Below are 13,133 nucleotides of genomic sequence, written 5' to 3'. Positions count from 1 at the left end.
CCTGAGCCGGAGGCGGTGTGGGCCCTGGCGAAGGTGCTGCAGGTCCCTCTCCGGATTCTTAACGCTCCTGCTTTCTTGGTAGTGCCTGCGGAGTGATGTGTTTGAAGACAGGGCCTGCTTTTGAAAAAACTGTGAACCGCAAAGCTAGGCCATCAGCCTGCTTCCTTCTGGGTGGAGTTTTCAGAGCTTTGCACTTAGATCTTCCTTTCCCTTTGTAAAAAGTGCTCCCAACCAGAAATGGCATCAACACGAGCTCATTGGTGAACCTGTCCTTTCGAACAGCCCAAACTCTACTTTTCCTAAATTGGTGACATTCTAAGCTGATAGGCAAATCTTTAGTCGTTGGGCTCCAAGTTTTCAAATCCCGGAGCAGAGATTACGTAGACTCTGCCCGTTATTTCCCCACCATTAAATGGATGTGCATGTCTTATTATAGCAAAACCAGCCTCCTCAAAATAGATATGGGAGCTTAAAAAGACTCTTAAAAGGAGAAATATTGGTTAAAACGGGAACTAATCCTACGCATAGCCTCATAAAATAAATGCAATAAAGGTTGAGGCAGCACCTGTGCCAGCCCGGCTACAGTCGCCTGCCAGCCATGTCACACAATAGACACAATGACAGCCTAATCTGATTTGGCCAGAAGATGCAGATCAAAATGCCACTTGGAAGTGTGGATGGACATTTACATGTGTAATTGTTACAAGGGTCCCCAGGGTGGTACAAATACTAATGTGCTTGGCTGCTAACCAAAGGGCTAGAGGTTCGAGCCCACACAGAAGCAGCTGGGTGGAAAAAAGGCTGGATGGAGACTTTTATGGAGTAATGTTTCACTCTGAGGCACAGGAAGGTATTCCTTGAGGGGAGAGTGACGTACAAGCAATTGGTTAACTAGTTTTATGATAAAACCCAGACAGTATATTTCGTCTCTTGGGTTAGTAAATACTAAGAGTGGCATGTGTAGATAACTTCTAAATGAACAAATAAGGAATAAATAGGGTTTGGGGAAGACATGTACAAATGCTTGGAACCTGATGCTCCAGGCCATGGTAACCAGAGGTTTGTAGCTTGATCAGAGGTAGGGAAGGTGACCTCAGGGGCAAGAGCTGCCCTCACACAAACGCCTCTGGAGGGACACTAGAGGCCACTGATGAGAAGCAGAGAACCTGGAGGAGGCACTAGACACACGAGGAGGAAGGGAAGCTCCGCTGTCTTTTCAGATAAGCACACAAAGACCCAAGGAAGGTGGACAGAGACTCGCTGAAGCAGTAAACTCCGGGTAGGAGCTGGTTCTAGAGCAAACTGAGTACCCAGGCTCCTGTGCCAAGTTGGCAGTGAGAGATGGGCAGTTGGTACCAAGAGCTACAGGTACCCCATTCTGACCTCTCTGTCAAACCTCCTGAGTGGTTCTCAGTCACAGACGCAGTGTTCATGCAAACGTGCCTGGAGTCTCCCTCACCTTGAGACATTTGTAGGGAGAAAGAAAGGGAAAAAGTCTATGAGCTCTTGCCAGAGCCACGCTGCTCGGCTGTGCTGGTTTTGCACAGGAAGGCTTCCAGGAAGGCTGATCCGCTTGCAGAGGCTCCTTAATCCGCGCACACACAAAGGCACTTATGTTGGCTCGCTGTCACTACAACAAAGCCTTGAATTCTGGCAGAATAGAGTCAGATCCAGTGGGGTGGGGTTGTGGGGGAGGTCTGCTGAAAATTCAGCAGCTCCAGGTAGGTGTAGATGCAGGTGAAGTAGTTCCACGTTGCCCTCGCCTTCAGTGTTGTTAGAGATGCCGCCTGAAGTCAGATTGGGTGCCCAAGACAAGCCCGGAGTAATACACATTGCGGCGCCGGAGGCAGCAGGGAGCTGGGGGAGAAAAGCACTTGGACTCTGTTCTGTGATCGAGACTTACTCCGTGGCTGTGCAATTGGGATTTATTTCCAGCAGCGAAGGAGGCTTGTGTTTCCCATCCACTACCTGCAGCCTTGCCCTCACCCATCCCAACGCGCCCCCGGAGGGTCAGAAAGGAGAAGCGTTAGTCACGACTCCTGCTAGGAAGTGACCAGGAGCTCAGTGGAGGATGAAGAGAGTGCCCTGTCCATTTACAAAATAATTCAATGGAGCAGCGCCCAGGAGGGTGCAGACCAACGACTTGGCAGTCTTCACCCTCCCACTGTGTACTCTGGGGCCAGGGTGCCAACAGGTCATCCCAGTCCCGGCTCCTGCTGAGAATTTGCATTCCACTCTAGACACATTGAATGAGAATGTACATTTTCATAGGATATCCACGTGGTCCTTACCTATGCAGGGGGCTTCAAAAAGTCAGTGGAATTTTCCCATTATATTTTCATTGCATTTTTCCCATGCAGGCACCACCCCCGCCGCCCCACCCCCACTCCCAATGAACTTTTAGAAGCCACCTCATCTACGTAAGACTCACTGGGCGATCTTGTGAAAATGTTGATACTGGTTCAGTAAATCTAGGATGGAGAGGCGCATTCTCAGCAGGGCGTCAAACTACACGCAGCCCATTGGAAGCCCTGTCTGGGCCACAGAAGGCTGGTGCATGCGTGGTAAAGGCTGGCTCCCCAGCAGAAATATAAACATGTGCTTTGAGTTTTCCAAATGAGTCAGGCGCACGCTGTGAGATAAATGCTGATAGCAAGCAGATGTGACGTGTGCTTTCACTAGAGAGAGAGACGGGGGGGGGGGGGGGGGGGGGGGGGGGGCGGCACTTATGTATTGGCGTCGTCCACGCTCCTCCAGATGATGGACTGACACCGAATGGGGCCTGATCCCTTAACAAGAAACACTGTGGTGGGTGATCTTTTTTTTCCTTTCTATTTTTATTTTCCCTTTTCCTTTTCCATAAGAGACATCTACATGTTAAGCCTTAAATGTAAACGTGTTCTGGCTCCAATTTGCCGGCCGACGCCAATTGCCTTGGAACTTACATAAACGTTAGGTGAGGAATTTCCCCACGTGCATTACCTCTTTGGAATGCCTGTTCTGGGAACTCAGAGTAAACTTTTAACCTCGCATTTTTCCTGGGAAGGATTATTATCCATGTTTTTATTGTTTAAAAAGGCAATCAGGAACTGAAAAACGAAGGAAAATGCCCCGTGCTCTTTCAATGGCTGAATTGAGACACCTTCTTATGAGCCTTTGTCTAGAATTGAGGATTACAGACACAACATGGCCCCCTCAAAAGGGCACGGGGCGACCTCTTGTACGAGAAATCGAGCTACAACGCATGTAGGACACGCCAGTGGACCTGTGAACTGCTCATAGGACCCTGTGTCCTGCCAGCTCGGCTACAGAAATCCAGAAAGCTCTTTGCTGATGCATGCCCTGGGCCATTTTCCAAGCGACCTATCCTTAGACGTCAGCAGAGCACGGAGGTCCATGTCCTCGGTTTCTGCAGTATTCCGTCTCTCACCCCATGTCTTCTTCCAACAACTGCATCAACAGATGCTGGGCTATCCAAGAGTGTTTGGTGGAACCAGTCCCAGATGCCCAAACTTGAAGACATAACATCTTTTTCCAACTTTAGTTGTTGCCCATGTCCCTTTTAATCACTTGCTCAAGCCTGTAACAGAGTCTACTCGGCCTTCGATACCAGGTATTTTTACTGTGTTGGCATTGACACGGAAGCAAGCAAACTAGTTGAGGCGTTTCCCATGATTCCGTCTTAACTTCCGTCTGAGGACTATCAAGAGGAAGAAGACTGGGCTGTGAGTCAAGTGTTGGTTCTGCAGCCAGCTCACTAAGTAGCCTTGGACAAGTTAATGTGTCCGTCACAGCCTCAGTTTTTCCACGTATAAAAGAAAGCTCTTGGACTCAGTGGTCTTCCTGTTGAAACAGTTATAATCCCTTAGCTGTACGGAAGGTTTGGAAGAAAAACACATGCAAAAATATGAAGCAAAAATGGGAAACTTTCAAAGCAGAAGGTTACTGCTCACTCTGTTGAACATGCCCCTTTAATGTATTTTGATGTAGCATTCATCTACAAACACAGTGGTGCTATTTTTACATTCTATTACATCACCCAGTGAATAGTTCAGATTCTTCAACAAACGAGAAACATACTCTTCTGGTCCTGGCAGAACAAGAGAATTTGTGATTGTATGATTTCAAAGGGTTTGGAAAATTGATAGACTAATTGACTGCTGGTACTAACTGCTCACAGCTCGTGGCACTCTTTCTGTGCCCCCAGGACACCAGGCTGCCTCCCTTGCCCTCTCATCTGTTCTAGGGACTACAAAACAGAATCAGGCACCCTTTAAAGAATATATATATATTCATTCCTGGCTTCTCTTGGTTGCTGTTCAGGTGTTTGGCCTCATAAACAAGCAACAAATGCCAAAGTGTCCAATGCCATGGGCAAGTATTGTAGGGGGTGGGGTGGGGTGCAGAGAGCATTTGACCTCCACCACTGGCAAGTCTTTGTGAATCTCGACTTGCATTTCCTTATAAACACTGATGCCAACCCCAGGAAGGCAACATACAACAAGAAGGAAGTTAGAAAAAAATTAGGGAAGGAAGGCAAGACATTAAAAGGTTTTCAAGAATTAAAGACAACGGAGGCAAGCACTGCTGTATACATGATGCTTGGATAGACGTGCAGGCTACACAGGTGTGGGGGAAGGAGCGGAAGTATACCCACAAATATATGTATAAGTTTGACAAAGGGTATTTTTGTAGGTGTGCAAGTACACGTGTATAGCCCTGGTGGCATAGTGGGTTACGCATTGGGCTGCTAACCACAAGATCAGCAGTTCAAAAACACCAGCCACTCCAAGGCAGGAAAACGAGGCGTTTTACCCCTGTAAAGATGTACAGTCTCAGAAACTCACAAAGGCAGCTCTGCCTTGTCTTACAGGGTTGCAGTGAATCAGAAAGGAATATGTAAGTATTTACCTTTGCTGCAAATATATCCGTGAATGTGGTGGAGCATAAGGGGCAAGAGTTATGAAAACTTCTTAGACTTAACTAAATACCTTGAGGGAAGAAGTCACTTGGCCTGGGGTGTCAGGATCATAGCCTCAGGGGACACCAAGGTCAATTGGCAGAAGACAGTGTTCTCCCTCCTTCTTCAGTGAGTTACAGCTGGGGTATTAAAAGCTCATGAGCAGCCAACTAAGGTGCAACTGTTGGTTTCTCCCCAACTGGAGGGAAATATGGATGATGAAATGAAAAGACATACAGAAACGTTTAATCCAGTGAACTGATGGACCATGCAAATAAGAATCTCCACAATCCTGAGCCCGGAAGAACTAGATGGTGCCCAGCTGCCACTATCGACTCCTGAAAAGGGTCACATCAGAAGGTCCTGGATATAGTGGGAGAGAACTGGAAGAAAGCCCCAAATCATGAAAGAGACCCGGGCTCACTGGTTGGACAGAGATTGGTGGAGTCCCCAAGACTGACCCTCAGTCACCCTTCAGGTCTGTGTTAGTAGAGTAAAGATCAAAAGGGAAGCATTTGCCCAAGGACCGAGCCCAGAGGGTTAGGAAAGGAGGAGGAGGAACGGAAACACAGGGAGGAAGTGGAATAAGTGATATATCCAGGGGACTGCAATAGAGAAGTTGAATCAAAATGTGTATCAATTGTTCAATGTAAAACTGATGATCTGCCATGTAAACCTTCACCTAATTCACAGTAAAATGTTTAAAAATATAAAGGAGTGGGAACAAGTATTAAGAATATGAACTCAGTTACATGGGAATCATCAGAGGCTTAGTGATTGTGTGTGTGTAAATATATATAATAAAACATTTGCCATTAGCATCATCCCGTGGGTCCCTCGTGCTAGCTCTGGAAATGAGTATTTATTTACTCATTAATTATACAAGCATTTGTTGAACATCTATTATGAAACCACTGGCTTCAAGGAGGTTCTGGTCCCGCAGAAGACAAAGACGTGTGAATAGCTTTCCAGATGGTGCTGCGGCTTCTATCAGGATTTCACTTGGTTGGTGGACAGGCCAGGGGCGTTCCAGGAAAAGAAGCCTTCCAGGCTGGTGCGGGACAACCTGAAAGCTCACAGCCCAGTGGAGGAGTGGGGAGAGGGGCTGTAAGAGCCATGGCAGAGCACAGCACAAAAGAGAAGTCGGGAAAGGAAGTTGGGGCCTGGAAGAGGCCTGCACAGTGCTGATGCATGAAATACACCACTGTTCTCAAAACTAAATGTACAGACACACATTCCACAGATAGAGAAATCTGGAGTGTAGGAAGTGAGAAGGATAAAAGCCAATCCATGTACCATGGCTAATATACAGTTCATGTAGTAATTAAGGAGACAAAATTTGAGTGCACTGCCTAGACACCAAAGCAAGCAAGAAAGCATGAAGTTTATGTTTAGGGCCTAGATGTGTAAAATAAAGAATTAAAACAACTGCTTGAGAGAACCAAGCTAAGAGCCGAGGGAAATTTCTCCATTGAGTCTCCTTAAAGGCTCAGTGGACGATACAGTGGAAATATCTTCAACAGTGTCAATTTTTAGAGGCCTCTTACTTGTCACGTCCTTCAATGTCAGCCCAGTGGCTGGCATCCTGCCAACGTGGAATTCAGTAAAAAGAACTCTGCACCGGGCCAGGGCAACTCAACCTAAGCCTGCTGGGTGTTGGCGCTTTGGCTTGATACACAGATACAATTGTGTGTATCCAGCGGAATCAGTGTTTTTCATATATTTTAGGCAATCACCCATGAATATTATTTCTCACAGCAGGGCTCTTCAAGAGTACTGACTGGACAGTAGGCAGTGAACTTAAGTGTTCATTGGCAAAAATCTCAAAAGAAAGAAGGTATTTGAGCTTTGGGCTCTAGAACAAGGAACAAAAATAATCTTTCCCAGATTCTCAATCATGGAACGGAAGTCATTGGTCATTCTAAGGCTAACAGTGTAATCTGCTGGCTCAGCTTAGCCTGGTCTGGCATGAGGGAAGGGTGAAACTAAAGTTCCCTGACCTGATAGCGTGTGTCTTGCCATGAACTTAAGTTTGAAAATGGCAGAAAAAGTCTTCGAGGTGTAACAAAAATGGGATTTTTCCCACAAATATTTGGAAACCCCTTTGTGTATGTGTGTGTATTTGATACACACACACGTACACAATTAAAACAACAGCAGCACAATAAACCATGTAGAGCAGGCATGGTTATTCCATTGTGGGGATGATCAAACTACAGCTTAAAGAGCCTGTTCTGTTGATCGAGTTGGCATGGATGCGCGGAGGGAGAACCGAGACTATAACCCAGCTGAAATTCTGTTTCGATACCGTTGTATTTCTGTCTTTCCTGGTTCAACTGACTCACCCAAAGGAACAGTGAAGGGTGAGGTCCTGATAACCCACGGCGGGTCCCTTTTGGGAATAACCTGTGAGCTTTCTGCAGTGAAGGCTGGGAAAGAGTCGGCTCCCCGAGGCAAGAGTGCTGGCCCTGCCCCGGGGGAAGACCAGCACCCACGAGAACCGTACCTCGTCAGTTTCCCCAGGTGTAGACTGGCCAGAGACCCTACTAGGATTTGTGCTTTTGACCTTCCCTTTGCCAAACGTATGAAATATATTGCCAAATGCAGGTGTATGGACGTCTGTTCTAGACTACTGCAAGATTAATTCTACAATTGCTATAAAAACTTTATAAGCATGTTGATATTAAGCCGCCAGAGCCTCCCAAAGGTACTTATTCAGTGTAAACACAGGGATGAACTTGGACTCTGTGGGTTGCCGCAATTGCTTTTCTGAATGCTATATTTAAGCAAAAATAAACAATCATCACCTCCTCCACTTTATTCTCATCGACCATCAAACTGAGCATCATGGCCCATCACAGTCACTCTAGTGTACAGTGGAGAATTAATGGCTCAAGACTGAGGTACCGTTCCAACACTGATGTATGTTACTGCTAACCCAAGGCACTGAATTGTGAGTCAGGGCCTCAAAAGACAAGAGTCCGTCATCAACCAGAGACTGATAGGCACTCAAAAGCAGTGATCATAATATGCTACCCAAATCCCCAATTTCAAGCTAGGAAGTGGTGGGTGGTTTCTGTGTCTCAGTACTGTAGCTGGAAACATTGGGTGTTTACAGGGACTGGGCAGAGGTACTGTACAGTACTGTACTGTACTGTAGTGTAACCCGACCCGAATATCAGCCAGAGCACCTAATTTTACCACGAAAACTGCATTAAAACATGTGCTGGAAAACTTGGCTTATGCAGGAGTATATGGGATAGTTATGTCCTTCCCTCCCAGTAACCAGTTACTGTCATGTCAGCCTCAACTCAGGGCAAGCTCATGTGCGTCACAAGAGAGCTACGCTCTGCTGGGTTTTCTCTGATTGTCCAGATGTAGGTCGCCAGGCCTTTCTTTCAAGGAACCTATGGGTAGACTTGAACCTCCAACCTTTCAGTTTGTAGCGAAGAATGTGAAACTTGTGCATCACCCAGTGACTCTTTCCCTTCAGATCCCCAAATGGTCAGAGTCTGTTTTCCATCAATGGAAGCAAGAACGTCTACCTGCCTTGTCTGAGACTGTGTTAGGCAGGGTTCTCTAGAGAAACAAAACCAGAACACACTCATGTATAAGCCAAGTTTTCAGCACATTTTGAGGTAAAATTAGGTGCCTTGGCTGATACTCAGGTTGGCTTATATTCGAGTATGTTCAGTATATGTAGATAAATTGATTTATACACCATAAAGGAGGAATATAAAGGGCAATTAGTCCACACAGCAGTACAGAGGGCTCAGTTCAACTCACTTACGTGGAACTGTTAATTTACTGGGAGTACTACAACTCACAAGGGCTGCTGGGATCAAGGTCAAGGACCAAGACAGCTGAGTTTTCCCTTGGGTAATGCAGGTAGTCCGCCCACAGGCAGCAAGCAGCAGGGCAAGTCAATAACAGTCAGCAGCTCAGGAGCTTAGCAAAGCAGGCCCGGATGGGATATTGAACTCAAGCAAGCAAGGCGACAGGATCTACCAGCCTCAAGATCAAGTGATGTACACACCAGCAGTGTGACAAAACAGATCTCGAAGGAACCTGAAGCTCTAGCAACATGATCCATGTGTTGGCTGTCCCAAGGTAGTGTGGCTCACAAATTGAAGCAGAGAACCAGCTAAAGCAACCTCACGCTGGTCTGGTCACCAGAGAGCAAGAGAAAGAGGGGCGGGCAGTACCAGGCTATTTATCTCTTTTCCTCCAATCAGATTGCGACCTTATTAATCCCACATTTTTCTATTGGCCAGCTTGGCACAATAAACCTACCTATTGCAGAGACTTTGGTTTAGAAAGTAGAAACCCTCATTTAGAATGTGTTGCACAGACAACATGTTATCAGGAGAGACCAGTCCCTGGGGAGGGGCGCCATGCTTGGTAAATTGGAGCGTGAGTGAAAGGGAGGAAGGCCCTGTATGAGATGGATTGACACAGTGGCGGCAACAATGGGCTCAAACGAACAATTGGGAGGATGGCGCAGGACCGAGCAGCCTTTCCTTCTGTTGTATACAGACAGGATCGCTCTGAGTCAGAACAGACTCAAAGGCTGCTAGCGACAGCAACATTTAGAAATAGATTTTCAATAAAACCATACATTTCAGTTAAAAAGACGGTGGCGGTGGGTATATGGGATGGATTCCCTCTGGATACACAGCCGCCCATGCCCATTTGCACAGCTGCCTCCAGATTGGCATCAGACTGCTCCTATGGGGCTATGTCTTCACACCATGTAGCAGGCCAGCGAGCCCCCTGCTGCTGAAGCCTGCCACCAGTATTTCTCACGGGCATGAGAAATCTGGGCCTTCTTATCTCGAGTTACAAGGCACGCACCAAGTGCCATCTCCTCTGTTACCCTTTTCATCGTCAGTGTAGAATGTAGAAGGGCATCTTTTCCCTGACTGAGCTTCAGTGTCTGGAAACAGTTCTTGGGGTTTCCCAGTGAGTCTGAGCCCCAGGGAGCAGACTCCGCTCTGAAAGCGAGTCAGTCCTGGAAGTGTCTCGTCTCTCCTCCCTGCGTGAAGAGCTCAGAGGAGGAGAGAGGTGGGCCAGTTCTGCTTCATCAAGGAGCACGGCAGGACCGACTTCTTTCCCAGTTTGGGGGGAGAGCTCGAGCCCATTTTGGGGAAACACGGTAGTGATTGGGAACAAGATGCGCAAAACATCTCTGGGTCCTGGCAATGGCCTCACAGCAAAACGGCATCCTGTGAAATGAGTCTAGCAGTGTGTGCATTCCGTGCTTTGTTCTTTGTTGGCTTTTACATGGAAAGGGAACCTTCCATCAGGGTCTGCAATGAGAACAAAAGCCAGGCCTCGGAAACCTGCGGGCGAGGTCGGTGGCCTGAACGACCAGTGAGCACGATTCTGACCATGAACCAGATTGCCATATCCGCTGGGTACTCGCAGCTCTTCAGGAATGCCGACCTTCCAGCCCCGTTCTTCTGGCCTGTGTCTGTGGTGGTCTTGGGGGAGCAGGAAAGTGGGAGGATTGTTCTGAATTCGTGGAAGAAGGCCAGCAGTGGCTTTGCTGATTGACCTCTGAGCTCTTGATCAGATGTAAGAAGCCCCCCAAACAGACTTTCTCTTAGAGTATCTTTTCACAGTGGTCTGGCAGAGTGTCCAGGAGGAGGGAGAGAGCTGTGACATAGAGGTAGGCGGGCCCAAAGAGGAACAACTTCTTATGTTGGCCGTGTACTAACGCCTGGCTTTGGCCTAGAAGAAAGTAGGCATGAACCTTATAATCAGTTGTCGTGATAGCCGCCATGTCCACTTCTTCACTTGTCCCATTAATGTCACTTGAATTTGGTTGGTAGCCACAACCGGAAGCTTGCAGAAAAATGTTTGAAGGCTTCTGTGTTATAGCTTCTTCCTTCAGTGGTGCTTTCCTATGTAAATATTTGAGAATTGGTCAAGCTCCATTGACTGTTCTTCAAATACAACCATTTCCAACTGAGTTTCCATTGCCAGGTTCAGGGGTGGAGCAGGGGGTGGTTTGCTCTCAACAGTTTACCTAAACCCAGCAGTAAGTCCCATTTTTGAGTAAGTCTCAAATGTGGGTGACCAAGGGCCCATGAAATGAGTACAGTACCTTAGTGCGGGGTTCACACACGTCGCTGTTGGCATTTGGGGTCTTCCTCCAGAAGGCTGAGGGACGACATTAGCAGCTACTGTGCAGCCTCTGGAGCACAGATGGCGCCATGTTAATGACCACTGATGGCAGCTGATCCAATTAAGGGCATTTAAAGGTTATCGAGCTAACACTGATAAAAATACCAATCGGTCTTCTTCAGTTTTGCAAAGCCTCTATTTAAAATGAGGTGGCATTTGACTATAATAAATAGTTTGAGAAGTACTGTGTCTTTGCCATTGTGGAGGCCAGGGCCCGCTCACAGCCTGAAGGATTACACTTTACGCTTGATTATTTTAAGAACCAATTATGTAGATGACTTACTGCCAAGTTCTTCTGATCCCTTATTCCCCACCCCCACACCCCACGCCTGCTTCCCAGCGGGGACTGTTTCACAGTTCATTAGTGCCTGGCCTTCACAAGGTAGGAGTGAAAGAAAGTGAGCTTCTTCATATTTACCTGCCCACTAACAAATCCAGCAAATTGTTTTGTGGAGAAAGACATTGAAATGATTGGCTTAAGCACACTCTTGCATTCCCCATAGATTAAAGTTTCCTTTGATTTTCTCAGGTTCCGAGTATTATCGTTGTTGTGAGGTGCTATTGAGCCTGTGCCGGCTCATAGTGACCGTACGTGCAGGAAAGCAAACATCCTCACAACTGTTGTCATGTTGGCGCCCAGCGTTGCAGCCACTGCATCAGCCCTTCTTGTCCAAGGCCTTTCTCTTTTTCATCGTGCCTCCACTTTGCCAAGCATGGTGTCCTTTTCCAGGGACTGGTCTCTCCTGACAACACGTCCCAAAGCACGTGGAACAAAGTCTTACCAATCTGCCTTCTAAGGAGCATTCTGGCTGTCCGTCTTCCCTGGCAGATCTGCTTGTCCTTTTGGCAGTGCATGGCCCATCCAGTATTCTTCGCCAGCCTTATGATTCACAAGCATCCATTCCTCTTTGGCCTTCCTTATCCAGGGCTCAGCTTTCACATAAATATGAGGTGAATGAAAATCCTGTGGCTTGCGTCAGGCACTCCTGAGTCCTCAAAGTAACCTCTTTGCTTGTCAACACTTTAAAAGGTCTGTGCAGCACCTTCCCCCATGCAGTGAAGATGTTGAGCTCCACACTGCTGCGTTCATAGCCCTGACAGTGGATCCCAGCGAGACAGACAGAGAGAGAGAGCAGGGCCTCACGACCCTGCTGGTACTGCAGCCCGGCGCTCACTCTGTCCCGGTCTCAGCCACAGCTGCGCTGCCATGTTGGAGCCGATGTCTTGCACTGTTGCTGCTGTTCCATGCTCTCGACTCGGCCTCCAACTCACGGTGTGCCTTGCACCACTGTGCATCTGACCATTGCAACCCATGGCTCTTTCACTGGGTCATTATCAGACCTTTCCCCCTAGTTTGGAAGCCTGGCTAAACCCTGTGGAACAGTCTAACGAGGCACCAGCCTCCATGACAGGTGGTACCTGGGCATGAGGCACGCTGGTTGGAAGCTGAAGCCAGGCCATTCTACCCCTGAATCTCCACTACCTCCATCTCTACAGTCGGGGCTCAATAACATGAACTCTGTGAGAGTTGGTGCCTCTAAGAGATAGTGTCTGAGAGAAATGTATAGTTTTTGCAGCTCAGTGAGTAATATCTGAAAGGCTCCATTTCTTCAGTGCCAAACCAGAGCCTCGCCTTCTTCCTCATCCGGGGGCATCCTGCCCTTCCCCACAGTCATCTTATGTTCCACCTTGGCTCTGCAGTTCACTGTATGTACCTGGCGTGATCCATTATATGACACCTTGAAGTGTGTGCGGTGAAATACCAGCCTGAAGCACCTTGGGAACCATAAGACCAGGTGAGATTTTCTGTGCACATCAAATCATCTACCCCGGATACATTGTAGCATAAAATGTTGCTTCAGTCCTAGCCTTCCACGGCAGCGCTGTGCCTCCCCCAGTGTGTCCTAGTCGCTACTGTATTTATGAATGACTGCGGAGACCAGAGGACAGGTTTTCATGGTCTCTCTGGGGACATGTCGTCCAT

At 47.6% G+C, this 13,133-nt stretch overlaps 1 protein-coding gene across 2 annotated transcripts in view; it reads left to right on the top strand.

Annotated features, from left to right (window-relative positions):
- Positions 1-13,133, top strand: part of COLEC12 (collectin subfamily member 12) — a 225,110-nt gene that overhangs the window by 114,036 nt on the left and 97,941 nt on the right. The gene's annotated exons all lie outside the window — the stretch shown is intronic.

Source organism: Tenrec ecaudatus, chromosome 15 (genome assembly GCF_050624435.1).
Source record: "Tenrec ecaudatus isolate mTenEca1 chromosome 15, mTenEca1.hap1, whole genome shotgun sequence".
Lineage (NCBI taxonomy): Eukaryota > Metazoa > Chordata > Mammalia > Afrosoricida > Tenrecidae > Tenrec > Tenrec ecaudatus.
Note: the sequence above shows the minus strand (reverse complement) of the source record. Positions and strands in the feature narration are given on the sequence as shown.